The sequence below is a fragment of the Amia ocellicauda genome, unplaced genomic scaffold (assembly GCF_036373705.1).
Source record: "Amia ocellicauda isolate fAmiCal2 unplaced genomic scaffold, fAmiCal2.hap1 HAP1_SCAFFOLD_65, whole genome shotgun sequence".
In the NCBI taxonomy this organism is placed as follows: Eukaryota; Metazoa; Chordata; class Actinopteri; order Amiiformes; family Amiidae; genus Amia; species Amia ocellicauda.
The window spans coordinates 88,669-115,249 of NW_027102995.1; the positions used below are offsets into that span (position 1 = coordinate 88,669).

At 43.5% G+C, this 26,581-nt stretch overlaps 20 non-coding genes and 3 pseudogenes across 20 annotated transcripts; all 23 read left to right on the forward strand.

Moving 5' to 3' along the window:
• The first annotated feature begins 252 nt into the window (after positions 1-252).
• On the forward strand, positions 253-371 carry LOC136741017 (5S ribosomal RNA). Its single transcript, XR_010813774.1, has one exon. It is a non-coding gene; the product is annotated as a 5S ribosomal RNA (ribosomal RNA).
• A 1,055-nt stretch (positions 372-1,426) lies between these two features.
• Positions 1,427-1,545, forward strand: LOC136741097 (5S ribosomal RNA). The gene has a single exon (XR_010813850.1). It is a non-coding gene; the product is annotated as a 5S ribosomal RNA (ribosomal RNA).
• A 1,055-nt stretch (positions 1,546-2,600) lies between these two features.
• On the forward strand, positions 2,601-2,719 carry LOC136741099 (5S ribosomal RNA). The gene has a single exon (XR_010813852.1). It is a non-coding gene; the product is annotated as a 5S ribosomal RNA (ribosomal RNA).
• Positions 2,720-3,785: 1,066 nt separating this feature from the next.
• On the forward strand, positions 3,786-3,904 carry LOC136741076 (5S ribosomal RNA). The gene has a single exon (XR_010813830.1). It is a non-coding gene; the product is annotated as a 5S ribosomal RNA (ribosomal RNA).
• Positions 3,905-4,970: 1,066 nt separating this feature from the next.
• On the forward strand, positions 4,971-5,089 carry LOC136741028 (5S ribosomal RNA). The gene has a single exon (XR_010813785.1). It is a non-coding gene; the product is annotated as a 5S ribosomal RNA (ribosomal RNA).
• A 1,066-nt stretch (positions 5,090-6,155) lies between these two features.
• On the forward strand, positions 6,156-6,274 carry LOC136741040 (5S ribosomal RNA). Its single transcript, XR_010813796.1, has one exon. It is a non-coding gene; the product is annotated as a 5S ribosomal RNA (ribosomal RNA).
• A 1,066-nt stretch (positions 6,275-7,340) lies between these two features.
• On the forward strand, positions 7,341-7,459 carry LOC136741052 (5S ribosomal RNA). Its single transcript, XR_010813807.1, has one exon. It is a non-coding gene; the product is annotated as a 5S ribosomal RNA (ribosomal RNA).
• A 1,055-nt stretch (positions 7,460-8,514) lies between these two features.
• LOC136741083 (5S ribosomal RNA) lies at positions 8,515-8,633 on the forward strand. Its single transcript, XR_010813836.1, has one exon. It is a non-coding gene; the product is annotated as a 5S ribosomal RNA (ribosomal RNA).
• A 1,077-nt stretch (positions 8,634-9,710) lies between these two features.
• LOC136740952 (5S ribosomal RNA) lies at positions 9,711-9,829 on the forward strand. The gene has a single exon (XR_010813710.1). It is a non-coding gene; the product is annotated as a 5S ribosomal RNA (ribosomal RNA).
• Positions 9,830-10,895: 1,066 nt separating this feature from the next.
• On the forward strand, positions 10,896-11,014 carry LOC136741252 (uncharacterized; annotated as a pseudogene).
• Positions 11,015-12,080: 1,066 nt separating this feature from the next.
• Positions 12,081-12,199, forward strand: LOC136740953 (5S ribosomal RNA). Its single transcript, XR_010813712.1, has one exon. It is a non-coding gene; the product is annotated as a 5S ribosomal RNA (ribosomal RNA).
• A 1,055-nt stretch (positions 12,200-13,254) lies between these two features.
• Positions 13,255-13,373, forward strand: LOC136740902 (5S ribosomal RNA). The gene has a single exon (XR_010813663.1). It is a non-coding gene; the product is annotated as a 5S ribosomal RNA (ribosomal RNA).
• Positions 13,374-14,428: 1,055 nt separating this feature from the next.
• LOC136740928 (5S ribosomal RNA) lies at positions 14,429-14,547 on the forward strand. Its single transcript, XR_010813688.1, has one exon. It is a non-coding gene; the product is annotated as a 5S ribosomal RNA (ribosomal RNA).
• A 1,053-nt stretch (positions 14,548-15,600) lies between these two features.
• Positions 15,601-15,709, forward strand: LOC136741262 (uncharacterized; annotated as a pseudogene).
• A 1,055-nt stretch (positions 15,710-16,764) lies between these two features.
• LOC136741220 (5S ribosomal RNA) lies at positions 16,765-16,883 on the forward strand. The gene has a single exon (XR_010813964.1). It is a non-coding gene; the product is annotated as a 5S ribosomal RNA (ribosomal RNA).
• Positions 16,884-17,938: 1,055 nt separating this feature from the next.
• On the forward strand, positions 17,939-18,057 carry LOC136741207 (5S ribosomal RNA). The gene has a single exon (XR_010813951.1). It is a non-coding gene; the product is annotated as a 5S ribosomal RNA (ribosomal RNA).
• A 1,055-nt stretch (positions 18,058-19,112) lies between these two features.
• On the forward strand, positions 19,113-19,231 carry LOC136741199 (5S ribosomal RNA). Its single transcript, XR_010813943.1, has one exon. It is a non-coding gene; the product is annotated as a 5S ribosomal RNA (ribosomal RNA).
• Positions 19,232-20,297: 1,066 nt separating this feature from the next.
• On the forward strand, positions 20,298-20,416 carry LOC136741203 (5S ribosomal RNA). The gene has a single exon (XR_010813947.1). It is a non-coding gene; the product is annotated as a 5S ribosomal RNA (ribosomal RNA).
• A 1,055-nt stretch (positions 20,417-21,471) lies between these two features.
• LOC136741200 (5S ribosomal RNA) lies at positions 21,472-21,590 on the forward strand. Its single transcript, XR_010813944.1, has one exon. It is a non-coding gene; the product is annotated as a 5S ribosomal RNA (ribosomal RNA).
• A 1,055-nt stretch (positions 21,591-22,645) lies between these two features.
• Positions 22,646-22,764, forward strand: LOC136740954 (5S ribosomal RNA). Its single transcript, XR_010813713.1, has one exon. It is a non-coding gene; the product is annotated as a 5S ribosomal RNA (ribosomal RNA).
• Positions 22,765-23,820: 1,056 nt separating this feature from the next.
• LOC136741029 (5S ribosomal RNA) lies at positions 23,821-23,939 on the forward strand. Its single transcript, XR_010813786.1, has one exon. It is a non-coding gene; the product is annotated as a 5S ribosomal RNA (ribosomal RNA).
• Positions 23,940-25,005: 1,066 nt separating this feature from the next.
• Positions 25,006-25,125, forward strand: LOC136741273 (uncharacterized; annotated as a pseudogene).
• Positions 25,126-26,180: 1,055 nt separating this feature from the next.
• On the forward strand, positions 26,181-26,299 carry LOC136741228 (5S ribosomal RNA). The gene has a single exon (XR_010813972.1). It is a non-coding gene; the product is annotated as a 5S ribosomal RNA (ribosomal RNA).
• Positions 26,300-26,581: the final 282 nt, after the last annotated feature.

Genomic DNA, 26,581 nt, shown 5'->3' on the forward strand with positions numbered 1-26,581 from the left:
GCACTCAATTACAGCTGTTTTATCAAGACAATGTGTTCGTTTTGTAAAATATAGTTCCGGTCTGGTGTGGCACCCCAGCTAACGCACAACGTTGCCACAACGTTGCCACAACGTGGCGTGTTAGCAGGGACTGTCTGCGGCGCGCTGGTGTGTCCCGGGCTTTAGAGTAGAGAGACAGTTCAACTGTAAGTATGAGCGGCAGAAACGGATATTGCCTTCCCTTTAACTAGAGCGTCAGGGACACCCTCCCTGGCTTACGGCCATACTAGCCTGAATACGCCCGATCTCGTCCGATCTCGGAAGCTAAGCAGGCTCGGGCCTGGTCAGTACTTGGATGGGAGACCGCCTGGGAATACCAGGTGCTGTAAGCTTTTGCATCTTTTACACACCAGAGGGCGACAAATCACGAGTTTTAACTTTGGATACACGCAATTTCATCATTATTTCAGATTTGACTTCCCCAAATACACAGGCATACAATAGATCTTGTTCTCCAACGTAAACGGTCCCTAGTAACTAGGGTACATTCGTAAATAAATTGAGCATCATGGCTAGAAGTGACTAAATGTTGCCTAATCTTTCTCATCGAGAAATGACACAATTACAGCAACACAAAAAGGAACTCCACCGGACAAAGTTCAGTGCTCACAAGGAACCTCATTCAACACACACGGTTCCATTCCCATTCATGCAAAGCACGAAAGTGTAAAACTTGGGAACATACTTGAGAGCAAAGATCACATTCAATCTCATTCAAGGCACGGATGTGAATGCAACGGGATGAAATTACTGAAATGATGCCTGCCCTCGAACTGTGATGATGGACTACCCGACTCGCCAATAATATTGGGTTCTGGTGTATTGAAATACAGGAGCTGCTGGATTTGTGTGTTTTCTTACCCCCTCACCATAGTTTGTCAAATGTTTAAACAACTGAACTTATATTCAAGGTTTGTTTCTCTTCATATGTTTTACTGGTTTACATTTGTCTCAGCAACCTGTTGAATGATTCTTCTGCTTTCAAAACAAAATGACAACAGGATGAATGCACACACTTGAAAATACAATACATGCAATGTTATGCATCATAGTGATGCAACCTCCTTTCAGTTTCATACTGCATGTCAATTGAAATCCTTACTGAAATGCACACCTTCTCAAGATTGCGCTTGACTGGCGTGTCAGGCACTCAATTACAGCTGTATTATCAAGACAATGTGTTCGTTTTGTAAAATATAGTTCCGGTCTGGTGTGGCACCCCAGCTAACGCACAACGTTGCCACAACGTTTCGTGTTAGCAGGGACTGTCTGCGGCGCGCTGGTGTGTCCCGGACTTTAGAGTAGAGAGACAGTTCAACTGCAAGTATGAGCGGCAGAAACGGATATTGCCTTCCCTTTAAGTAGAGCGTCAGGGACACCCTCCCTGGCTTACGGCCATACTAGTCTGAATACGCACGATCTCGTCCGATCTCGGAAGCTAAGCAGGCTCAGGCCTGGACAGTACTTGGATGGGAGACCGCCTGGGAATACCAGGTGCTGTAAGCTTTTGCATCTTTTACACAACAGTGGGCGACAAATCACGAGTTTTAACTTTGGATACACGCAATTTCATCATTATTTCAGATTTGACTTCCCCAAATACACAGGCATACAATAGATCTTGTTCTCCAACGTAAACGGTCCCTAGTAACTAGGGTATATTCATAAATAAATTGAGCATCATGGCTAGAAGTGACTAAATGTTGCCTAATCTTTCTCATCGAGAAATGACACAATTACAGCAACACAAAAAGGAACTCCACCGGACAAAGTTCAGTGCTCACAAGGAGCCTCATTCAACACACACGGTTCCATTCCCATTCATGCAAAGCACGAAAGTGTAAAACTTGGGAACATACTTGAGAGCAAAGATCACATTCAATCTCATTCAAGGCACGGATGTGAATGCAACGGGATGAAATTACTGAAATGATGCCTGCCCTCGAACTGTGATGATGGACTACCCGACTCGCCAATAATATTGGGTTCTGGTGTATTGAAATACAGGAGCTGCTGGATTTGTGTGTTTTCTTACCCCCTCACCATAGTTTGTCAAATGTTTAAACAACTGAACTTATATTCAAGGTTTGTTTCTCTTCATATGTTTTACTGGTTTACATTTGTCTCAGCAACCTGTTGAATGATTCTTCTGCTTTCAAAACAAAATGACAACAGGATGAATGCACACACTTGAAAATACACTACATGCAATGTTATGCATCATAGTGATGCAACCTCCTTTCAGTTTCATACTGCATGTCAATTGAAATCCTTACTGAAATGCACACCTTCTCAAGATTGCGCTTGACTGGCGTGTCAGGCACTCAATTACAGCTGTTTTATCAAGACAATGTGTTCGTTTTGTAAAATATAGTTCCGGTCTGGTGTGGCACCCCAGCTAACGCACAACGTTGCCACAACGTTTCGTGTTAGCAGGGACTGTCTGCGGCGCGCTGGTGTGTCCCGGACTTTAGAGTAGAGAGACAGTTCAACTGCAAGTATGAGCGGCAGAAACGGATATTGCCTTCCCTTTAAGTAGAGCGTCAGGGACACCCTCCCTGGCTTACGGCCATACTAGTCTGAATACGCACGATCTCGTCCGATCTCGGAAGCTAAGCAGGCTCAGGCCTGGACAGTACTTGGATGGGAGACCGCCTGGGAATACCAGGTGCTGTAAGCTTTTGCATCTTTTACACAACAGAGGGCGACAAATCACGAGTTTTAACTTTGGATACACGCAATTTCATCATTATTTCAGATTTGACTTCCCCAAATACACAGGCATACAATAGATCTTGTTCTCCAACGTAAACGGTCCCTAGTAACTAGGGTATATTCATAAATAAATTGAGCATCATGGCTAGAAGTGACTAAATGTTGCCTAATCTTTCTCATCGAGAAATGACACAATTACAGCAACACAAAAAGGAACTCCACCGGACAAAGTTCAGTGCTCACAAGGAGCCTCATTCAACACACACGGTTCCATTCCCATTCATGCAAAGCACGAAAGTGTAAAACTTGGGAACATACTTGAGAGCAAAGATCACATTCAATCTCATTCAAGGCACGGATGTGAATGCAACGGGATGAAATTACTGAAATGATGCCTGCCCTCGAACTGTGATGATGGACTACCCGACTCGCCAATAATATTGGGTTCTGGTGTATTGAAATACAGGAGCTGCTGGATTTGTGTGTTTTCTTAACCCCTCACCATAGTTTGTCAAATGTTTAAACAACTGAACTTATATTCAAGGTTTGTTTCTCTTCATATGTTTTACTGGTTTACATTTGTCTCAGCAACCTGTTGAATGATTCTTCTGCTTTCAAAACAAAATGACAAAAGGATGAATGCACACACTTGAAAATACACTACATGCAATGTTATGCATCATAGTGATGCAACCTCCTTTCAGTTTCATACTGCATGTCAATTGAAATCCTTACTGAAATGCACACCTTCTCAAGATTGCGCTTGACTGGCGTGTCAGGCACTCAATTACAGCTGTTTTATCAAGACAATGTGTTCGTTTTGTAAAATATAGTTCCGGTCTGGTGTGACACCCCAGCTAACGCACAACGTTGCCACAACGTTGCCACAACGTGGCGTGTAAGAAGGGACTGTCTGCGGCGCGCTGGTGTGTCCCGGGCTTTAGAGTAGAGAGACAGTTCAACTGTAAGTATGAACGGCAGAAACGGATATTGCCTTCCCTTTAAGTAGAGCGTCAGGGACAGCCTGCCTGGCTTACGGCCATACTAGCCTGAATACGCCCGATCTCGTCCGATCTCGGAAGCCAAGCAGACTCGGGCCTGGTTAGTACTTGGATGGGCGACCGCCTGGGAATACCAGGTGCTGTAAGCTTTTGCACCTTTTACACACCAGAGGGCGACAAATCATGAGTTTTAACTTTGGATACACGCAATTTCATCATTATTTCAGATTTTACTTCCCCAAATACACAGGCATACAATAGATCTTGTTCTCCAACGTAAACGGTCCCTAGTAAATAGGGTACATTCGTCAATAAATTGAGCATCATGGCTAGAAGTGACTAAATGTTGCCTAATCTTTCTCATCAAGAAATGACACAATTACAGCAACAAAAAAGGAACTCCACCGGACAAAGTTCAGTGCTCACAAGGAGCATCATTCAACACACACGGTTCCATTCCCATTCATGCAAAGCACGAAAGTGTAAAACTTGGGAACATACTTGAGAACATACTTGAGAGCAAAGATCACATTCAATCTCATTCAAGGCACGGATGTGAATGCAACGGGATGAAATTACTGAAATGATGCCTGCCCTCGAACTGTGATGATGGACTACCCGACTCGCCAATAATATTGGGTTCTGGTGTATTGAAATACAGGAGCTGCTGGATTTGTGTGTTTTCTTACCCCCTCACCATAGTTTGTCAAATGTTTAAACAACTGAACTTATATTCAAGGTTTGTTTCTCTTCATATGTTTTACTGGTTTACATTTGTCTCAGCAACCTGTTGAATGATTCTTCTGCTTTCAAAAACAAATGACAACAGGATGAATGCACACACTTGAAAATACAATACATGCAATGTTATGCATCATAGTGATGCAACCTCCTTTCAGTTTCATACTGCATGTCAATTGAAATCCTTACTGAAATGCACACCTTCTCAAGATTGCGCTTGACTGGCGTGTCAGGCACTCAATTACAGCTGTATTATCAAGACAATGTGTTCGTTTTGTAAAATATAGTTCCGGTCTGGTGTGGCACCCCAGCTAACGCACAACGTTGCCACAACGTGGCGTGTTAGCAGGGACTATCTGCGGCGCGCTGGTGTGTCCCGGACTTTAGAATAGAGAGACAGTTCAACTGCAAGTATGAGCGGCAGAAACGGATATTGCCTTCCCTTTAAGTAGAGCGTCAGGGACAACCTCCCTGGCTTACGGCCATACTAGCCTGAATACGCCCGATCTCGTCCGATCTCGGAAGCTAAGCAGGCTCGGGCCTGGTCAGTACTTGGATGGGAGACCGCCTGGGAATACCAGGTGCTGTAAGCTTTTGCATCTTTTACACACCAGAGGGCGACAAATCACGAGTTTTAACTTTGGATACACGCAATTTCATCATTATTTCAGATTTGACTTCCCCAAATACACAGGCATACAATAGATCTTGTTCTCCAACGTAAACGGTCCCTAGTAACTAGGGTACATTCGTAAATAAATTGAGCATCATGGCTAGAAGTGACTAAATGTTGCCTAATCTTTCTCATCGAGAAATGACACATTTACAGCAACACAAAAAGGAACTCCACCGGACAAAGTTCAGTGCTCACAAGGAGCCTCATTCAACACACACGGTTCCATTCCCATTCATGCAAAGCACGAAAGTGTAAAACTTGGGAACATACTTGAGAGCAAAGATCACATTCAATCTCATTCAAGGCACGGATGTGAATGCAACGGGATGAAATTACTGAAATGATGCCTGCCCTCGAACTGTGATGATGGACTACCCGACTCGCCAATAATATTGGGTTCTGGTGTATTGAAATACAGGAGCTGCTGGATTTGTGTGTTTTCTTATTCCCTCACCATAGTTTGTCAAATGTTTAAACAACTGAACTTATATTCAAGGTTTGTTTCTCTTCATATGTTTTACTGGTTTACATTTGTCTCAGCAACCTGTTGAATGATTCTTCTGCTTTCAAAACAAAATGACAACAGGATGAATGCACACACTTGAAAATACAATACATGCAATGTTATGCATCATAGTGATGCAACCTCCTTTCAGTTTCATACAGCATGTCAATTAAAATCCTTACTGAAATGCACACCTTCTCAAGATTGCGCTTGACTGGCGTGTCAGGCACTCAATTACAGCTGTTTTATCAAGACAATGTGTTCGTTTTGTAATATATAGTTCCGGTCTGGTGTGGCACCCCAGCTAACGCACAACGTTGCCACAATGTTGCCACAACGTGGCGTGTTAGCAGGGACTGTCTGCGGCGCGCTGGTGTGTCCCGGGCTTTAGAGTAGAGAGACAGTTCAACTGTAAGTATGAACGGCAGAATCGGATATTGCCTTCCCTATAAGTAGAGCGTCAGGGACAGCCTCCCTGGCTTACGGCCATACTAGCCTGAATACGCCCGATCTCGTCCGATCTCGGAAGCTAAGCAGGCTCGGGCCTGGTCAGTACTTGGATGGGAGACCGCCTGGGAATACCAGGTGCTGTAAGCTTTTGCATCTTTTACACACCAGAGGGCGACAAATCACGAGTTTTAACTTTGGATACACGCAATTTCATCATTATTTCAGATTTGACTTCCCCAAATACACAGGCATACAATAGATCTTGTTCTCCAACGTAAACGGTCCCTAGTAACTAGGGTACATTCGTAAATAAATTGAGCATCATGGCTAGAAGTGACTAAATGTTGCCTAATCTTTCTCATCGAGAAATGACACATTTACAGCAACACAAAAAGGAACTCCACCGGACAAAGTTCAGTGCTCACAAGGAGCCTCATTCAACACACACGGTTCCATTCCCATTCATGCAAAGCACGAAAGTGTAAAACTTGGGAACATACTTGAGAGCAAAGATCACATTCAATCTCATTCAAGGCACGGATGTGAATGCAACGGGATGAAATTACTGAAATGATGCCTGCCCTCGAACTGTGATGATGGACTACCCGACTCGCCAATAATATTGGGTTCTGGTGTATTGAAATACAGGAGCTGCTGGATTTGTGTGTTTTCTTATTCCCTCACCATAGTTTGTCAAATGTTTAAACAACTGAACTTATATTCAAGGTTTGTTTCTCTTCATATGTTTTACTGGTTTACATTTGTCTCAGCAACCTGTTGAATGATTCTTCTGCTTTCAAAACAAAATGACAACAGGATGAATGCACACACTTGAAAATACAATACATGCAATGTTATGCATCATAGTGATGCAACCTCCTTTCAGTTTCATACAGCATGTCAATTAAAATCCTTACTGAAATGCACACCTTCTCAAGATTGCGCTTGACTGGCGTGTCAGGCACTCAATTACAGCTGTTTTATCAAGACAATGTGTTCGTTTTGTAATATATAGTTCCGGTCTGGTGTGGCACCCCAGCTAACGCACAACGTTGCCACAATGTTGCCACAACGTGGCGTGTTAGCAGGGACTGTCTGCGGCGCGCTGGTGTGTCCCGGGCTTTAGAGTAGAGAGACAGTTCAACTGTAAGTATGAACGGCAGAATCGGATATTGCCTTCCCTATAAGTAGAGCGTCAGGGACAGCCTCCCTGGCTTACGGCCATACTAGCCTGAATACGCCCGATCTCGTCCGATCTCGGAAGCTAAGCAGGCTCGGGCCTGGTCAGTACTTGGATGGGAGACCGCCTGGGAATACCAGGTGCTGTAAGCTTTTGCATCTTTTACACACCAGAGGGCGACAAATCACGAGTTTTAACTTTGGATACACGCAATTTCATCATTATTTCAGATTTGACTTCCCCAAATACACAGGCATACAATAGATCTTGTTCTCCAACGTAAACGGTCCCTAGTAACTATGGTACATTCGTAAATAAATTGAGCATCATGGCTAGAAGTGACTAAATGTTGCCTAATCTTTCTCAACGAGAAATGACACAATTACAGCAACACAAAAAGGAACTCCACCGGACAAAGTTCAGTGCTCACAAGGAGCCTCATTCAACACACACGGTTCCATTCCCATTCATGCAAAGCACGAAAGTGTAAAACTTGGGAACATACTTGAGAGCAAAGATCACATTCAATCTCATTCAAGGCACGGATGTGAATGCAACGGGATGAAATTACTGAAATGATGCCTGCCCTCGAACTGTGATGATGGACTAACCGACTCGCCAATAATATTGGGTTCTGGTGTATTGAAATACAGGAGCTGCTGGATTTGTGTGTTTTCTTACCCCCTCACCATAGTTTGTCAAATGTTTAAACAACTGAACTTATATTCAAGGTTTGTTTCTCTTCATATGTTTTACTGGTTTACATTTGTCTCAGCAACCTGTTGAATGATTCTTCTGCTTTCAAAACAAAATGACAACAGGATGAATGCACACACTTGAAAATACAATACATGCAATGTTATGCATCATAGTGATGCAACCTCCTTTCAGTTTCATACTGCATGTCAATTGAAATCCTTACTGAAATGCACACCTTCTCAAGATTGCGCTTGACTGGCGTGTCAGGCACTCAATTACAGCTGTATTATCAAGACAATGTGTTCGTTTTGTAAAATATAGTTCCGGTCTGGTGTGGCACCCCAGCTAACGCACAACGTTGCCACAACGTGGCGTGTTAGCAGGGACTATCTGCGGCGCGCTGGTGTGTCCCGGACTTTAGAATAGAGAGACAGTTCAACTGCAAGTATGAGCGGCAGAAACGGATATTGCCTTCCCTTTAAGTAGAGCGTCAGGGACAACCTCCCTGGCTTACGGCCATACTAGCCTGAATACGCCCGATCTTGTCCGATCTCGGAAGCTAAGCAGGCTCGGGCCTGGTCAGTACTTGGATGGGAGACCGTCTGGGAATACCAGGTGCTGTAAGCTTTTGCATCTTTTACACACCAGAGGGCGACAAATCACGAGTTTTAACTTTGGATACACGCAATTTCATCATTATTTCAGATTTGACTTCCCCAAATACACAGGCATACAATAGATCTTGTTCTCCAACGTAAACGGTCCCTAGTAACTAGGGTACATTCGTAAATAAATTGAGCATCATGGCTAGAAGTGACTAAATGTTGCCTAATCTTTCTCATCGAGAAATGACACATTTACAGCAACACAAAAAGGAACTCCACCGGACAAAGTTCAGTGCTCACAAGGAGCCTCATTCAACACACACGGTTCCATTCCCATTCATGCAAAGCACGAAAGTGTAAAACTTGGGAACATACTTGAGAGCAAAGATCACATTCAATCTCATTCAAGGCACGGATGTGAATGCAACGGGATGAAATTACTGAAATGATGCCTGCCCTCGAACTGTGATGATGGACTACCCGACTCGCCAATAATATTGGGTTCTGGTGTATTGAAATACAGGAGCTGCTGGATTTGTGTGTTTTCTTACCCCCTCACCATAGTTTGTCAAATGTTTAAACAACTGAACTTATATTCAAGGTTTGTTTCTCTTCATATGTTTTACTGGTTTACATTTGTCTCAGCAACCTGTTGAATGATTCTTCTGCTTTCAAAACAAAATGACAACAGGATGAATGCACACACTTGAAAATACAATACATGCAATGTTATGCATCATAGTGATGCAACCTCCTTTCAGTTTCATACTGCATGTCAATTGAAATCCTTACTGAAATGCACACCTTCTCAAGATTGCGCTTGACTGGCGTGTCAGGCACTCAATTACAGCTGTTTTATCAAGACAATGTGTTCGTTTTGTAATATATAGTTCCGGTCTGGTGTGGCACCCCAGCTAACGCACAACGTTGCCACAATGTTGCCACAATGTTGCCACAACGTGGCGTGTTAGCAGGGACTGGCTGCGGCGCGCTGGTGTGTCCCGGGCTTTAGAGTAGAGAGACAGTTCAACTGTAAGTATGAACGGCAGAAACGGATATTGCCTTCCCTTTAAGTAGAGCGTCAGGGACAGCCTCCCTGGCTTACGGCCATACTAGCCTGAATACGCCCGATCTCGTCCGATCTCGGAAGCCAAGCAGGCTCGGGCCTGGTCAGTACTTGGATGGGAGACCGCCTGGGAATACCAGGTGCTGTAAGCTTTTGCATCTTTTACACACCAGAGGGCGACAAATCACGAGTTTTAACTTTGGATACACGCAATTTCATAATTATTTCAGATTTGACTTCCCCAAATACACAGGCATACAATAGATCTTGTTCTCCAACGTAAACGGTCCCTAGTAACTAGGGTACATTCGTACATAAATTGAGCATCATGGCTAGAAGTGACTAAATGTTGCCTAATCTTTCTCATCGAGAAATGACACAATTACAGCAACACAAAAAGGAACTCCACCGGACAAAGTTCAGTGCTCACAAGGAGCCTCATTCAACACACACGGTTCCATTCCCATTCATGCAAAGCACGAAAGTGTAAAACTTGGGAACATACTTGAGAGCAAAGATCACATTCAATCTCATTCAAGGCACGGATGTGAATGCAACGGGATGAAATTACTGAAATGATGCCTGCCCTCGAACTGTGATGATGGACTACCCGACTCGCCAATAATATTGGGTTCTGGTGTATTGAAATACAGGAGCTGCTGGATTTGTGTGTTTTCTTACCCCCTCACCATAGTTTGTCAAATGTTTAAACAACTGAACTTATATTCAAGGTTTGTTTCTCTTCATATGTTTTACTGGTTTACATTTGTCTCAGCAACCTGTTGAATGATTCTTCTGCTTTCAAAGCAAAATGACAACAGGATGAATGCACACACTTGAAAATACAATACATGCAATGTTATGCATCATAGTGATGCAACCTCCTTTCAGTTTCATACTGCATGTCATTTGAAATCCTTACTGAAATGCACACCTTCTCAAGATTGCGCTTGACTGGCGTGTCAGGCACTCAATTACTGCTGTTTTATCAAGAGAATGTGTTCGTTTTGTAATATATAGTTCCGGTCTGGTGTGGCACCCCAGCTAACGCACAACGTTGCCACAATGTTGCCACAACGTGGCGTGTTAGCAGGGACTGTCTGCGGCGCGCTGGTGTGTCCCGGGCTTTAGAGTAGAGAGACAGTTCAACTGTAAGTATGAACGGCAGAAACGGATATTGCCTTCCCTTTAAGTAGAGCGTCAGGGACAGCCTTCCTGGCTTACGGCAATACTAGCCTGAATACGCCCGATCTCGTCCGATCTTGGAAGCTAAGCAGGCTCGTTCCTGGTCAGTACTTGGATGGGAGACCGCCTGGGAATACCAGGTGCTGTAATCTTTTGCATCTTTTACACACCAGAGGGCGACAAATCACGAGTTTTAACTTTGGATACACGCAATTTCATCATTATTTCAGATTTGACTTCCCCAAATACACAGTCATACAATAGATCTTGTTCTCCAACGTAAACGGTCCCTAGTAACTAGGGTACATTCGTAAATAAATTGAGCATCATGGCTAGAAGTGACTAAATGTTGCCTAATCTTTCTCATCGAGAAATGACACAATTACAGCAACACAAAAAGGAACTCCACTGGACAATGTTCAGTGCTCACAAGGAGCCTCATTCAACACACACGGTTCCATTCCCATTCATGCAAAGCACGAAAGTGTAAAACTTGGGAACATACTTGAGAGCAAAGATCACATTCAATCTCATTCAAGGCACGGATGTGAATGCAACGGGATGAAATTACTGAAATGATGCCTGCCCTCGAACTGTGATGATGGACTACCCGACTCGCCAATAATATTGGGTTCTGGTGTATTGAAATACAGGAGCTGCTGGATTTGTGTGTTTTCTTACCCCCTCACCATAGTTTGTCAAATGTTTAAACAACTGAACTTATATTCAAGGTTTGTTTCTCTTCATATGTTTTACTGGTTTACATTTGTCTCAGCAACCTGTTGAATGATTCTTCTGCTTTCAAAACAAAATGACAACAGGATGAATGCACACACTTGAAAATACAATACATGCAATGTTATGCATCATAGTGATGCAACCTCCTTTCAGTTTCATACTGCATGTCAATTGAAATCCTTACTGAAATGCACACCTTCTCAAAATTGCGCTTGACTGGCGTGTCAGGCACTCAATTACAGCTGTTTTATCAAGACAATGTGTTCGTTTTGTAATACATAGTTCCGGTCTGGTGTGGCACCCCAGCTAACGCACAACGTTGCCACAATGTTGCCACAACGTGACGTGTTAGCAGGGACTGTCTGCGGCGCGCTGGTGTGTCCCGGGCTTTAGAGTAGAGAGACAGTTCAACTGTAAGTATGAACGGCAGAAACGGATATTGCCTTCCCTTTAAGTAGAGCGTCAGGGACAGCCTCCCTGGCTTACGGCCATACTAGCCTGAATACGCCCGATCTCGTCCGATCTCGGAAGCCAAGCAGGCTCGGGCCTGGTCAGTACTTGGATGGGAGACCGCCTGGGAATACCAGGTGCTGTAAGCTTTTGCATCTTTTACACACCAGAGGGCGACAAATCACGAGTTTTAACTTTGGATACACGCAATTTCATCATTATTTCAGATTTGACTTCCCCAAATACACAGGCATACAATAGATCTTGTTCTCCAACGTAAACGGTCCCTAGTAACTAGGGTACATTCGTAAATAAATTGAGCATCATGGCTAGAAGTGACTAAATGTTGCCTAATCTTTCTCATCGAGAAATGACACAATTACAGCAACACAAAAAGGAACTCCACCGGACAAAGTTCAGTGCTCACAAGGAGCCTCATTCAACACACACGGTTCCATTCCCATTCATGCAAAGCACGAAAGTGTAAAACTTGGGAACATACTTGAGAGCAAAGATCACATTCAATCTCATTCAAGGCACGGATGTGAATGCAACGGGATGAAATTACTGAAATGATGCCTGCCCTCGAACTGTGATGATGGACTACCCGACTCGCCAATAATATTGGGTTCTGGTGTATTGAAATACAGGAGCTGCTGAATTTGTGTGTTTTCTTACCCCCTCACCATAGTTTGTCAAATGTTTAAACAACTGAACTTATATTCAAGGTTTGTTTCTCTTCATATGTTTTACTGGTTTACATTTGTCTCAGCAACCTGTTGAATGATTCTTCTGCTTTCAAAACAAAATGACAACAGGATGAATGCACACACTTGAAAATACAATACATGCAATGTTATGCATCATAGTGATGCAACCTCCTTTCAGTTTCATACTGCATGTCAATTGAAATCCTTTCTGAAATGCACACCTTCTCAAGATTGCGCTTGACTGGCGTGTCAGGCACTCAATTACAGCTGTTTTATCAAGACAATGTGTTCGTTTTGTAAAATATAGTTCCGGTCTGGTGTGGCACCCCAGCTAACGCACAACGTTGCCACAACGTTTCGTGTTAGCAGGGACTGTCTGCGGCGCGCTGGTGTGTCCCGGACTTTAGAGTAGAGAGACAGTTCAACTGCAAGTATGAGCGGCAGAAACGGATATTGCCTTCCCTTTAAGTAGAGCGTCAGGGATAGCCTCCCTGGCTTACGGCCATACTAGCCTGAATACGCCCGATCTCGTCCGATCTCGGAAGCTAAGCAGGCTCGGGCCTGATCAGTACTTGGATGGGAGACCGCCTGGGAATACCAGGTGCTGTAAGCTTTTGCATCTTTTACACACCAGAGGGCGACAAATCACGAGTTTTAACTTTGGATACACGCAATTTCATCATTATTTCAGATTTGACTTCCCCAAATACACAGGCATACAATAGATCTTGTTCTCCAACGTAAACGGTCCCTAGTAACTAGGGTACATTCGTAAATAAATTGAGCATCATGGCTAGAATTGACTAAATGTTGCCTAATCTTTCTCATCGAGAAATGACACAATTACAGCAACACAAAAAGGAACTCCACTGGTCAAAGTTCAGTGCTCACAAGGAGCCTCATTCAACACACACGGTTCCATTCCCATTCATGCAAAGCACGAAAGTGTAAAACTTGGGAACATACTTGAGAGCAAAGATCACATTCAATCTCATTCAAGGCACGGATGTGAATGCAACGGGATGAAATTACTGAAATGATGCCTGCCCTCGAACTGTGATGATGGACTACCCGACTCGCCATTAATATTGGGTTCTGGTGTATTGAAATACAGGAGCTGCTGGATTTGTGTGTTTTCTTACCCCCTCACCATAGTTTGTCAAATGTTTAAACAACTGAACTTATATTCAAGGTTTGTTTCTCTTCATATGTTTTACTGGTTTATATTTGTCTCAGCAACCTGTTGAATGATTCGTCTGCTTTCAAAACAAAATAACAACAGGATGAATGCACACACTTGAAAATACAATACATGCAATGTTATGCATCATAGTGATGCAACCTCCTTTCAGTTTCACACTGCATGTCAATTGAAATCCTTACTGAAATGCACACGTTCTCAAGATTGCGCTTGACTGGCGTGTCAGGCACTCAATTACAGCTGTATTATCAAGACAATGTGTTCGTTTTGTAAAATATAGTTCCGGTCTGGTGTGGCACCCCAGCTAACGCACAACGTTGCCACAACGTGGCATGTTAGCAGGGACTGTCTGCGGCGCGCTGGTGTGTCCCGGGCTTTAGAGTAGAGAGATAGTTCAACTGTAAGTATGAACGGCAGAAACGGATATTGCCTTCCCTTTAAGTAGAGCGTCAGGGACAGCCTCCCTGGCTTACGGCCATACTAGCCTGAATACGCCCGATCTCGTCCGATCTCGGAAGCTAAGCAGGCTCGGGCCTGGTCAGTACTTGAATGGGAGACCGCCTGGGAATACCAGGTGCTGTAAGCTTTTGCACCTTTTACACAACAGAGGGCGACAAATCACGAGATTTAACTTTGGATACACGCAATTTCATCATTATTTCAGATTTTACTTCCCCAAATACACAGGCATACAATAGATCTTGTTCTCCAACGTCAACGGTCCCTAGTAACTAGTGTACATTCATAAATAAATTGAGCATCATGGCTAGAAGTGACTAAATGTTGCCTAATCTTTCTCATCAAGAAATGACAAAATTACAGCAACACAAAAAGGAACTCCACTGGACAAAGTTCAGTGCTCACAAGGAGCCTCATTCAACACACACGGTTCCATTCCCATTCATGCAAACCACGAAAGTGTAAAACTTGGGAATATACTTGAGAGTAAAGATCACATTCAATCTCATTCAAGGCACGGATGTGAATGCAACGGGATGAAATTACTGAAATGATGCCTGCCCTCGAACTGTGATGATGGACTACCCGACTCGCCAATAAAATTGGGTTCTGGTGTATTGAAATACAGAAGCTGCTGGTTGTGTGTTTTCTTACCCCCTCACCATAGTTTGTCAAATGTTTAAACAACTGAACTTATATTCAAGGTTTGTTTCTCTTCATATGTTTTACTGGTTTACAATTGTCTCAGCAACCTGTTGAATGATTCTTCTGCTTTTTAAACAAAATGACAACAGGATGAATGCACACACTTGAAAATACAATACATGCAATGTTATGCATCATAGTGATGCAACCTCCTTTCAGTTTCATACTGCATGTCAATTGAAATCCTTACTGAAATGCACACCTTCTCAAGATTGCGCTTGACTGGCGTGTCAGGCACTCAATTACAGCTGTTTTATCAAGACAATGTGTTCGTTTTGTAAAATATAGTTCCGGTCTGGTGTGGCACCCCAGCTAACGCACAATGTTGCCACAACGTGGCATGTTAGCAGGGACTGTCTGCGGCGCGCTGGTGTGTCCCGGACTTTAGAGTAGAGAGACAGTTCAACTGCAAGTATGAGCGGCAGAAACGGATATTGCCTTCCCTTTAAGTAGTGCGTCAGGGACAGCCTCCCTGGCTTACGGCCATACTAGCCTGAATACGTCCGATCTCGGAAGCTAAGCAGGCTCGGGCCTGGTCAGTACTTGGATGGGAGACCACCTGGGAATACCAGGTGCTGTAAGCTTTTGCATCTTTTACACACCAGAGGGCGACAAATCACGAGTTTTAACTTTGGATACACGCAATTTCATCATTATTTCAGATTTGACTTCCCCAAATACACAGGCATACAATAGATCTTGTTCTCCAACGTAAACGGTCCCTAGTAAACAGCGTACATTCGTAAATAAATTGAGCATCATGGCTAGAAGTGACTAAATGTTGCCTAATCTTTCTCATCAAGAAATGACACAATTACAGCAACACAAAAAGGAACTCCACCGGACAAAGTTCAGTGCTCACAAGGAGCATCATTCAACACACACGGTTCCATTCCCATTCATGCAAAGCACGAAAGTGTAAAACTTGGGTACATACTTGAGAGCAAAGATCACATTCAATCTCATTCAAGGCACGCATGTGAATGCAACGGGATGAAATTACTGAAATGATGCCTGCCCTCGAACTGTGATGATGGATTACCTGACTCGCCAATAATATTGGGTTCTGGTGTATTGAAATACAGGAGCTGCTGGATTTGTGTGTTTTCTTACCCCCTCACCATAGTTTGTCAAATGTTTAAACAACTGAACTTATATTCAAGGTTTGTTTCTCTTCATATGTTTTACTGGTTTACATTTGTCTCAGCAACCTGTTGAATGATTCTTCTGCTTTCAAAACAAAATGACAACAGGATGAATGCACACACTTGAAAATACAATACATGCAATGTTATGCATCATAGTGATGCAACCTCCTTTCAGTTTCATACTGCATGTCAATTGAAATCCTTACTGAAATGCACACCTTCTCAAGATTGCGCTTGACTGGCGTGTCAGGCACTCAATTACAGCTGTTTTATCAAGACAATGTGTTCGTTTTGTAAAATATAGTTCCGGTCTGGTGTGGCACCCCAGCTAACGCACAATGTTGCCACAACGTGGCGTGTTAGCAGGGACTGTCTGCGGCGCGCTGCTGTGTCCCGGGCTTTAGAGTAGAGAGACAGTTCAACTGCAAGTATGAACAGCAGAAACGGATATTTCCTTCCCTTTAAGTAGAGCGTCAGGGACAGCCTCCCTGACTTACGGCCATACTATCCTGAATATGCCCGATCTCGTCCGATCTCGGAAGCCAAGCAGGCTCGGGCCTGGTCAGTACTTGGATGGGAGACCGCCTGGGAATACCAGGTGCTGTAAGCTCTTGCACCTTTTACACACCAGAGGGCGACAAATCACGAGTTTTAACTTTGGATACACACAATTTCATCATTATTTCAGATTTTACTTCCCCAAATACACAGGCATTAAATAGATCTTGTTCTCCAACGTAAACGGTCCCTAGTAACTAGCGTACATTCGTAAATAAATTGAGCATCATGGCTAGAAGTGACTAAATGTTGCCTAATCTTTCTCATCAAGATATGACACAATTACAGCAACACAAAAAGGAACTCCACCGGACAAAGTTCAGTGCTCACAAGGAGCCTCATTCAACACACACGGTTCCATTTTCATTCATGCAAAGCACGAAAGTGTAAAACTTGGGAGCATACTTGAGAACAAAGATCACATTCAATCTCATTCAAGGCACGGATGTGAATGCAATGGGATGAAATTACTGAAATGATGCCTGCCCTCGAACTGTGATGATGGACTACCCGACTCGCCAATAATATTGGCTTCTGGTGTATTGAAATACAGGAGCTGCTGGATTTGTGTGTTTTTTTACCCCCTCACCATAGTTTGTCAAATGTTTAAACAACTGAACTTATATTCAAGGTTTGTTTCTCTTCATATGTTTTACTGATTTACATTTGTCTCAGCAACCTGTTGAATGATTCTTCTGCTTTCAAAACAAAATGACAACAGGATGAATGCACACACTTGAAAATACAATACATGCAATGTTATGCATCATAGTGATGCAACCTCCTTTCAGTTTCATACTGCATGTCAATTGAAATCCTTACTGAAATGCACACCTTCTCAAGATTGCGCTTGACTGGCGTGTCAGGCACTCAATTACAGCTGTTTTATCAAGACAATGTGTTCGTTTTGTAAAATATAGTTCCGGTCTGGTGTGGCACCCCAGCTAACGCACAACGTTGCCACAACGTTGCGTGTTAGCAGGGACTGTCTGCGGCGCGCTGGTGTGTCCCGGGCTTTAGAGTAGAGAGACAGTTCAACTGTAAGTATGAACGGCAGAAACGGATATTGCCTTCCCTTTAAGTAGAGCGTCAGGGACAGCCTCCATGGCTTATGGCCATACTAGCCTGAATACGCCCGATCTCGTCCGTTCTCGGAAGCTAAGCAGGCTCGGGCCTGGTCAGTACTTGGATGGGACACTGCCTGGGAATACCAGGTGCTGTAAGCTTTTGCCCCTTTTACACAACAGAGGGCGACAAATCACGAGTTTTAACTTTGGATACACGCAATTTCATCATTATTTCAGATTTGACTTCCCCAAATACACAGGCATACAATAGATCTTGTTCTCCAACGTAAACGGTCCCTATTAACTAGGGTACATTCGTAAATAAATTGAGCATCATGGCTAGAAGTGACTAAATGTTGCCTAATCTTTCTCATCGAGAAATGACACAATTACAGCAACACAAAAAGGAACTCCACCGGACAAAGTTCAGTGCTCACAAGGAGCATCATTCAACACACACGGTTCCATTCCCATTCATGCAAAGCACGAAAGTGTAAAACTTGGGTACATACTTGAGAGCAAAGATCACATTCAATCTCATTCAAGGCACGCATGTGAATGCAACGGGATGAAATTACTGAAATGATGCCTGCCCTCGAACTGTGATGATGGATTACCTGACTCGCCAATAATATTGGGTTCTGGTGTATTGAAATACAGGAGCTGCTGGATTTGTGTGTTTTCTTACCCCCTCACTATAGTTTGTCAAATGTTTAAACAACTGAACTTATATTCAAGGTTTGTTTCTCTTCATATGTTTTACTGGTTTACATTTGTCTCAGCAACCTGTTGAATGATTCCTCTGCTTTCAAAACAAAATGACAACAGGATGAATGCACACACTTGAAAATACAATACATGCAATGTTATGCATCATAGTGATGCAACCTCCTTTCAGTTTCATACTGCATATCAATTGAAATCCTTACTGAAATGCACACCTTCTCAAGATTGCGCTTGACTGGCGTGTCAGGCACTCAATTACAGCTGTATTATCAAGACAATGTGTTCGTTTTGTAAAATATAGTTCCGGTCTGGTGTGGCACCCCAGCTAACGCACAACGTTGCCACAACGTTTCGTGTTAGCAGGGACTGTCTGCGGCGCGCTGGTGTGTCCCGGACTTTAGAGTAGAGAGACAGTTCAACTGCAAGTATGAGCGGCAGAAACGGATATTGCCTTCCCTTTAAGTAGAGCGTCAGGGACAGCCTCCCTGGCTTACGGCCATACTAGCCTGAATACGCCCGATCTCGTCCGATCTCTGAAGCCAAGCAGGCTCGGGTCTGGTCAGTACTTGGATGGGAGACCGCCTGGGAATACCAGGTGCTGTAAGCTTCTGCACCTTTTACACACCAGAGGGCGACAAATCACGAGTTTTAACTTTGGATACACACAATTTCATAATTATTTCAGATTTTACTTCCCCAAATACACAGGCATACAATAGATCTTGTTCTCCAACGTAAACGGTCCCTAGTAACTAGGGTACATTCGTAAATAAATTGAGCATCATGGCTAGAAGTGACTAAATGTTGCCTAATCTTTCTCATCGAGAAATGACACAATTACAGCAACACAAAAAGGAACTCCACCGGACAAAGTTCAGTGCTCACAAGGAGTCTCATTCAACACACACGGTTCCATTCCCATTCATGCAAAGCACGAAAGTGTAAAACTTTGGAACGTACTTGAGAGCAAAGATCACATTCAATCTCATTCAAGGCACGGATGTGAATGCAACGGGATGAAATTACTGAAATGATGCCTGCCCTCGAACTGTGATGATGGACTACCCGACTCGCCAATAATATTGGGTTCTGGTGTATTGAAATACAGGAGCTGCTGGATTTGTGTGTTTTCTTACCCCCTCACCATAGTTTGTCAAATGTTTAAACAACTGAACTTATATTCAAGGTTTGTTTCTCTTCATATGTTTTACTGGTTTACATTTGTCTCAGCAACCTGTTGAATGATTCTTCTGCTTTCAAAACAAAATGACAACAGGATGAATGCACACACTTGAAAATACAATACATGCAATGTTATGCATCATAGTGATGCAACCTCCTTTCAGTTTCATACTGCATGTCAATTGAAATCCTTACTGAAATGCACACCTTCTCAAGATTGCGCTTGACTGGCGTGTCAGGCACTCAATTACAGCTGTTTTATCAAGACAATGTGTTCGTTTTGTAAAATATAGTTCCGGTCTGGTGTGGCACCCCAGCTAACGCACAACGTTGCCACAACGTTGCCACAACGTGGCGTGTTAGCAGGGACTGTCTGCGGCGCGCTGGTGTGTCCCGGGCTTTAGAGTAGAGAGACAGTTCAACTGTAAGTATGAACGGCAGAAACGGATATTGCCTTCCCTTTAAGTAGAGCGTCAGGGACAGCCTCCCTGGCTTACGGCCATACTAGCCTGAATACGCCCGATCTCGACCGATCTCGGAAGCCAGGCAGGCTCGGGCCTGGTCAGTACTTGGATGGGAGACCACCTGGGAATACCAGGTGCTGTAAGCTTTTGCACCTTTTACACACCAGAGGGCGACAAATCACGAGTCTTAACTTTGGATACACACAATTTCATCATTATTTCAGATTTTACTTCCCCAAATACACAGGCATACAATAGATCTTGTTCTCCAACGTAAACGGTCCCTAGTAACTAGGGTACATTCGTAAATTAATTGAGCATCATGGCTAGAAGTGACTCAATGTTGCCTAATCTTTCTCATCAAGAAATGACACAATTACAGCAACACAAAAAGGAACTCCACCGCACAAAGTTCAGTGCTCACAAGGAGACTCATTCAACACACACGGTTCCATTCCCATTCATGCAAAGCACGAAAGTGTAAAACTTGGGAACATACTTGAGAGCAAAGATCACATTCAATCTCATTCAAGGCACGGATGTGAATGCAACGGGATGAAATTACTGAAATGATGCCTGCCCTCGAACTGTGATGATGGACTACCCGACTCGCCAATAATATTGGGTTCTGGTGTATTGAAATACAGGAGCTGCTGGATTTGTGTGTTTTCTTACTCCCTCACCATAGTTTGTCAAATGTTTAAACAACTGAACTTATATTCAAGGTTTGTTTCTCTTCATATATTTTACTGGTTTACATTTGTCTCAGCAACCTGTTGAATGATTCTTCTGCTTTCAAAACAAAATGACAACAGGATGAATGCACACACTTGAAAATACAATACATGCAATGTTATGCATCATAGTGATGCAACCTCCTTTCAGTTTCATACTGCATGTCAATTGAAATCCTTACTGAAATGCACACCTTCTCAAGATTGCGCTTGACTGGCGTGTCAGGCACTCAATTACAGCTGTTTTATCAAGACAATGTGTTCGTTTTGTAAAATATAGTTCCGGTCTGCAGTGGCACCCCAGCTAACGCACAACGTTGCCACAACGTGGCGTGTTGGCAGGGACTGTCTGCGGCGCGCTGGTGTGGCCCGGGCTTTAGAGTAGAGAGACAGTTCAACTGTAAGTATGAACGGCAGAAACGGATATTGCCTTCCCTTTAAGTAGAGCGTCAGGGACAGCCTCCCTGGCTTACGGCCATACTAGCCTGAATACGCCCGATCTCGTCCGATCTTGGAAGCCAAGCAGGCTCAGGCCTGGTCGGTACTTGGATGGTTGACCGCCTGAGAATACCAGGTGCTGTAAGCTTTTGCACCTTTTACACACCAGAGGGCGACAAATCACGAGTTTTAACTTTGGATACACGCAATTTCATCATTATTTCAGATTTTACTTCCCCAAATACACAGGCATACAATAGATCTTCTTCTCCAACGTAAACGGTCCCTAGTAACTAGGGTACATTCGTCAATAAATTGAGCATCATGGCTAGAAGTGACTAAATGTTGCCTAATCTTTCTCATCAAGAAATGACACAATTACAGCAACACAAAAAGGAACTCCACCGGACAAAGTTCAGTGCTCACAAGGAGCATCATTCAACACACACGGTTCCATTCCCATTCATGCAAAGCACGAAAGTGTAAAACTTGGGAACATACTTGAGAGCAAAGATCACATTCAATCTCATTCAAGGCACGGATGTGAATGCAACGGGATGAAATTACTGAAATGATGCCTGCCCTCGAACTGTGATGATGGACTACCCGACTTGCCAATAATATTGGGTTCTGGTGTATTGAAATACAGGAGCTGCTGGATTTGTGTGTTTTCTTACCCCCTCACCATAGTTTGTCAAATGTTTAAACAACTGAACTTATATTCAAGGTTTGTTTCTCTTCATATGTTTTACTGGTTTACATTTGTCTCAGCAACCTGTTGAATGATTCTTCTGCTTTCAAAACAAAATGACAACAGGATGAATGCACACACTTGAAAATACAATACATGCAATGTTATGCATCATAGTGATGCAACCTCCCTTCAGTTTCATACTGCATGTCAATTGAAATCCTTACTGAAATGCACACCTTCTCAAGATTGCGCTTGACTGGCGTGTCAGGCACTCAATTACAGCTGTTTTATCAAGACAATGTGTTCGTTTTGTAAAATATAGTTCCGGTCTGGTGTGGCACCCCAGCTAACGCACAACGTTGCCACAACGTGGCGTGTTAGCAGGGACTGTCTGCGGCGCGCTGGTGTGTCCCGGACTTTAGAGTAGAGAGACAGTTCAACTGTAAGTATGAACGGCAGAAACGGATATTGCCTTCCCTTTAAGTAGAGCGTCGTGGACAGCCTACCTGGCTTACGGCCATACTAGCCTGAATACGCCCGATCTCGTCCGATCTCGGAAGCCAAGCAGGCTCGGGCCTGGTCAGTACTTGGATGGGAGACCGCCTGGGAATACCAGGTGCTGTAAGCTTTTGCACCTTTTACACACCAGAGGGCGACAAATCACGAGTTTTAACTTTGGATACACACAATTTCATCGTTATTTCAGATTTTACTTCCCCAAATACACAGGCATACAATAGATCTTGTTCTCCAACGTAAACGGTCCCTAGTAACTAGGGTACATTCGTAACTAAATTGAGCATCATGGCTAGAAGTGACTAAATGTTGCCTAATCTTTCTCATCAAGAAATGACACAATTACAGCAACACAAAAAGGAACTCCACCGGACAAAGTTCAGTGCTCACAAGGAGCCTCATTCAACACACACGGTTCCATTCCCATTCATGCAAAGCACGAAAGTGTAAAACTTGGGAACATACTTGAGAGCAAAGATCACATTCAATCTCATTCAAGGCACGGATGTGAATGCAACGGGATGAAATTACTGAAATGATGCCTGCCCTCGAACTGTGATGATGGACTACCCGACTCGCCAATAATATTGGCTTCTGGTGTATTGAAATACAGGAGCTGCTGGATTTGTGTCATTTCTTACCCCCTCACCATAGTTTGTCAAATGTTTAAACAACTGAACTTATATTCAAGGTTTGTTTCTCTTCATATGTTTTACTGGTTTACATTTGTCTCAGCAACCTGTTGAATGATTCTTCTGCTTTCAAAACAAAATGACAACAGGATGAATGCACACACTTGAAAATACAATACATGCAATGTTATGCATCATAGTGATGCAACCTCCTTTCATTTTCATACTGCATGTCAATTGAAATCCTTACTGAAATGCACACCTTCTCAAGATTGCGCTTGACTGGCGTGTCAGGCACTCAATTACAGCTGTTTTATCAAGACAATGTGTTTTTTTTTGTAAAATATAGTTCCGGTCTGGTGTGGCACCCCAGCTAACGCACAACGTTGCCACAACGTGGCGTGTTAGCAGGGACTGTCTGCGGCGCGCTGGTGTGTCCCCGGCATGAGTGTAGAGAGACAGTTCAACTGTAAGTATGAGCGGCAGAAACGGATATTGCCTTCCCTTTAAGTAGAGCGTCAGGGACAGCCTCCCTGGCTTACTGCCATACTAGCCTGAATACGCCCGATCTCGTCCGATCTCGGAAGCTAAGCAGGCTCGGGCCTGGTCAGTACTTGGATGGGAGACCGCCTGGGAATACCAGGTGCTGTAAGCTTTTGCATCTTTTACACACCAGAGGGCGACAAATCACGAGTTTTAACTTTGGATACACGCAATTTCATCATTATTTCAGATTTGACTTCCCCAAATACACAGGCATACAATAGATCTTGTTCTCCAACGTAAACGGTCCCTAGTAACTAGGGTACATTCGTAAATAAATTGAGCATCATGGCTAGAAGTGACTAAATGTTGCCTAATCTTTCTCATCGAGAAATGACACAATTACAGCAACACAAAAAGGAACTCCACCGGACAAAGTTCAGTGCTCACAAGGAGCCTCATTCAAAACACACGGTTCCATTCCCATTCATGCAAAGCACGAAAGTGTAAAACTTGGGAACATACTTGAGAGCAAAGATCACATTCAATCTCATTCAAGGCACGGATGTGAATGCAACGGGATGAAATTACTGAAATGATGCCTGCCCTCGAACTGTGATGATGGACTACCCGACTCGCCAATAATATTGGGTTCTGGTGTATTGAAATACAGGAGCTGCTGGATTTGTGTGTTTTCTTTCCCCCTCACCATAGTTTGTCAAATGTTTAAACAACTGAACTTATATTCAAGGTTTGTTTCTCTTCATATGTTTTACTGGTTTACATTTGTCTCAGCAACCTGTTGAATGATTCTTCTGCTTTCAAAACAAAATGACAACAGGATGAATGCACACACTTGAAAATACAATACATGCAATGTTATGCATCATAGTGATGCAACCTCCTTTCAGTTTCATACTGCATGTCAATTGAAATCCTTACTGAAATGCACACCTTCTCAAGATTGCGCTTGACTGGCGTGTCAGGCACTCAATTACAGCTGTTTTATCAAGACAATGTGTTCGTTTTGTAATATATAGTTCCGGTCTGGTGTGGCACCCCAGCTAACGCACAACGTTGCCACAACGCTGCCACAACGTGGCGTGTTAGCAGGGACTGTCTGCGGCGCGCTGGTGTGTCCCGGGCTTTAGAGTAGAGAGACAGTTCAACTGTAAGTATGAACGGCAGAAACGGATATTGCCTTCCCTTTAAGTAGAGCGTCAGGGACAACCTCCCTGGCTTACGGAAAATACTAGCCTGAATACGCCCGATCTCGTCCGATCTCTGAAGCCAAGCAGGCTCGGGCCTGGTCAGTACTTGGATGGGAGACCGCCTGGGAATAGCAGGTGCTGTAAGCTTTTGCATCTTTTACACACCAGAGGGCGACAAATCACGAGTTTTAACTTTGGATACACGCAATTTCATCATTATTTCAGATTTGACTTCCCCAAATACACAGGCATACAATAGATCTTGTTCTCCAACGTAAACGGTCCCTAGTAACTAGGGTACATTCGTAAATAAATTGAGCATCATGGCTAGAAGTGACTAAATGTTGCCTAATCTTTCTCATCGAGAAATGACACAATTACAGCAACACAAAAAGGAACTCCACCGGACAAAGTTCAGTGCTCACAAGGAGCCTCATTCAACACACACGGTTCCATTCCCATTCATGCAAAGCACGAAAGTGTAAAACTTGGGAACATACTTGAGAGCAAAGATCACATTCAATCTCATTCAAGGCACGGATGTGAATGCAACGGGATGAAATTACTGAAATGATGCCTGCCCTCGAACTGTGATGTTGGACTACCCGACTCGCCAATAATATTGGGTTCTGGTGTATTGAAATACAGGAGCAGCTGGATTTGTGTGTTTTCTTACCCCCTCACCATAGTTTGTCAAATGTTTAAACAACTGAACTTATATTCAAGGTTTGTTTCTCTTCATATGTTTTACTGGTTTACATTTGTCTCAGCAACCTGTTGAATGATTCTTCTGCTTTCAAAACAAAATGACAACAGGATGAATGCACACACTTGAAAATACAATACATGCAATGTTATGCATCATAGTGATGCAACCTCCTTTCAGTTTCATACTGCATGTCAATTGAAATCCTTACTGAAATGCACACCTTCTCAAGATTGCGCTTGACTGGCGTGTCAGGCACTCAATTACAGCTGTATTATCAAGACAATGTGTTCGTTTTGTAATATATAGTTCCGGTCTGGTGTGGCACCCCAGCTAACGCACAACGTTGCCACAACGTTTCGTGTTAGCAGGGACTGTCTGCGGCGCGCTGGTGTGTCCCGGACTTTAGAGTAGAGAGACAGTTCAACTGCAAGTATGAGCGGCAGAAACGGATATTGCCTTCCCTTTAAGTAGAGCGTCAGGGACAGCCTCCCTGGCTTACGGCCATGCTAGCCTGAATACGCCCGATCTCGTTCGATCTCGGAAGCTAAGCAGGCTTGGGCCTCGTCAGTACTTGGATGGGAGACCGCCTGGGAATACCAGTTGCTGTAAGCTTTTGCACCTTTTACAAACCAGAGGGCGACAAATCACGAGTTTTAACTTTGGATACACGCAATTTCATCATTATTTCAGATTTTACATCCCCAAGTACACAGGCATACAATAGATCTTGTTCTCCAACGTAAACGGTCCCTAGTAACTAGGGTACATTCGTCAATAAATTGAGCATCATGGCTAGAAGTGACTAAATGTTGCCTAATCTTTCTCATCAAGAAATGACACAATTACAGCAACAAAAAAGGAACTCCACCGGACAAAGTTCAGTGCTCACAAGGA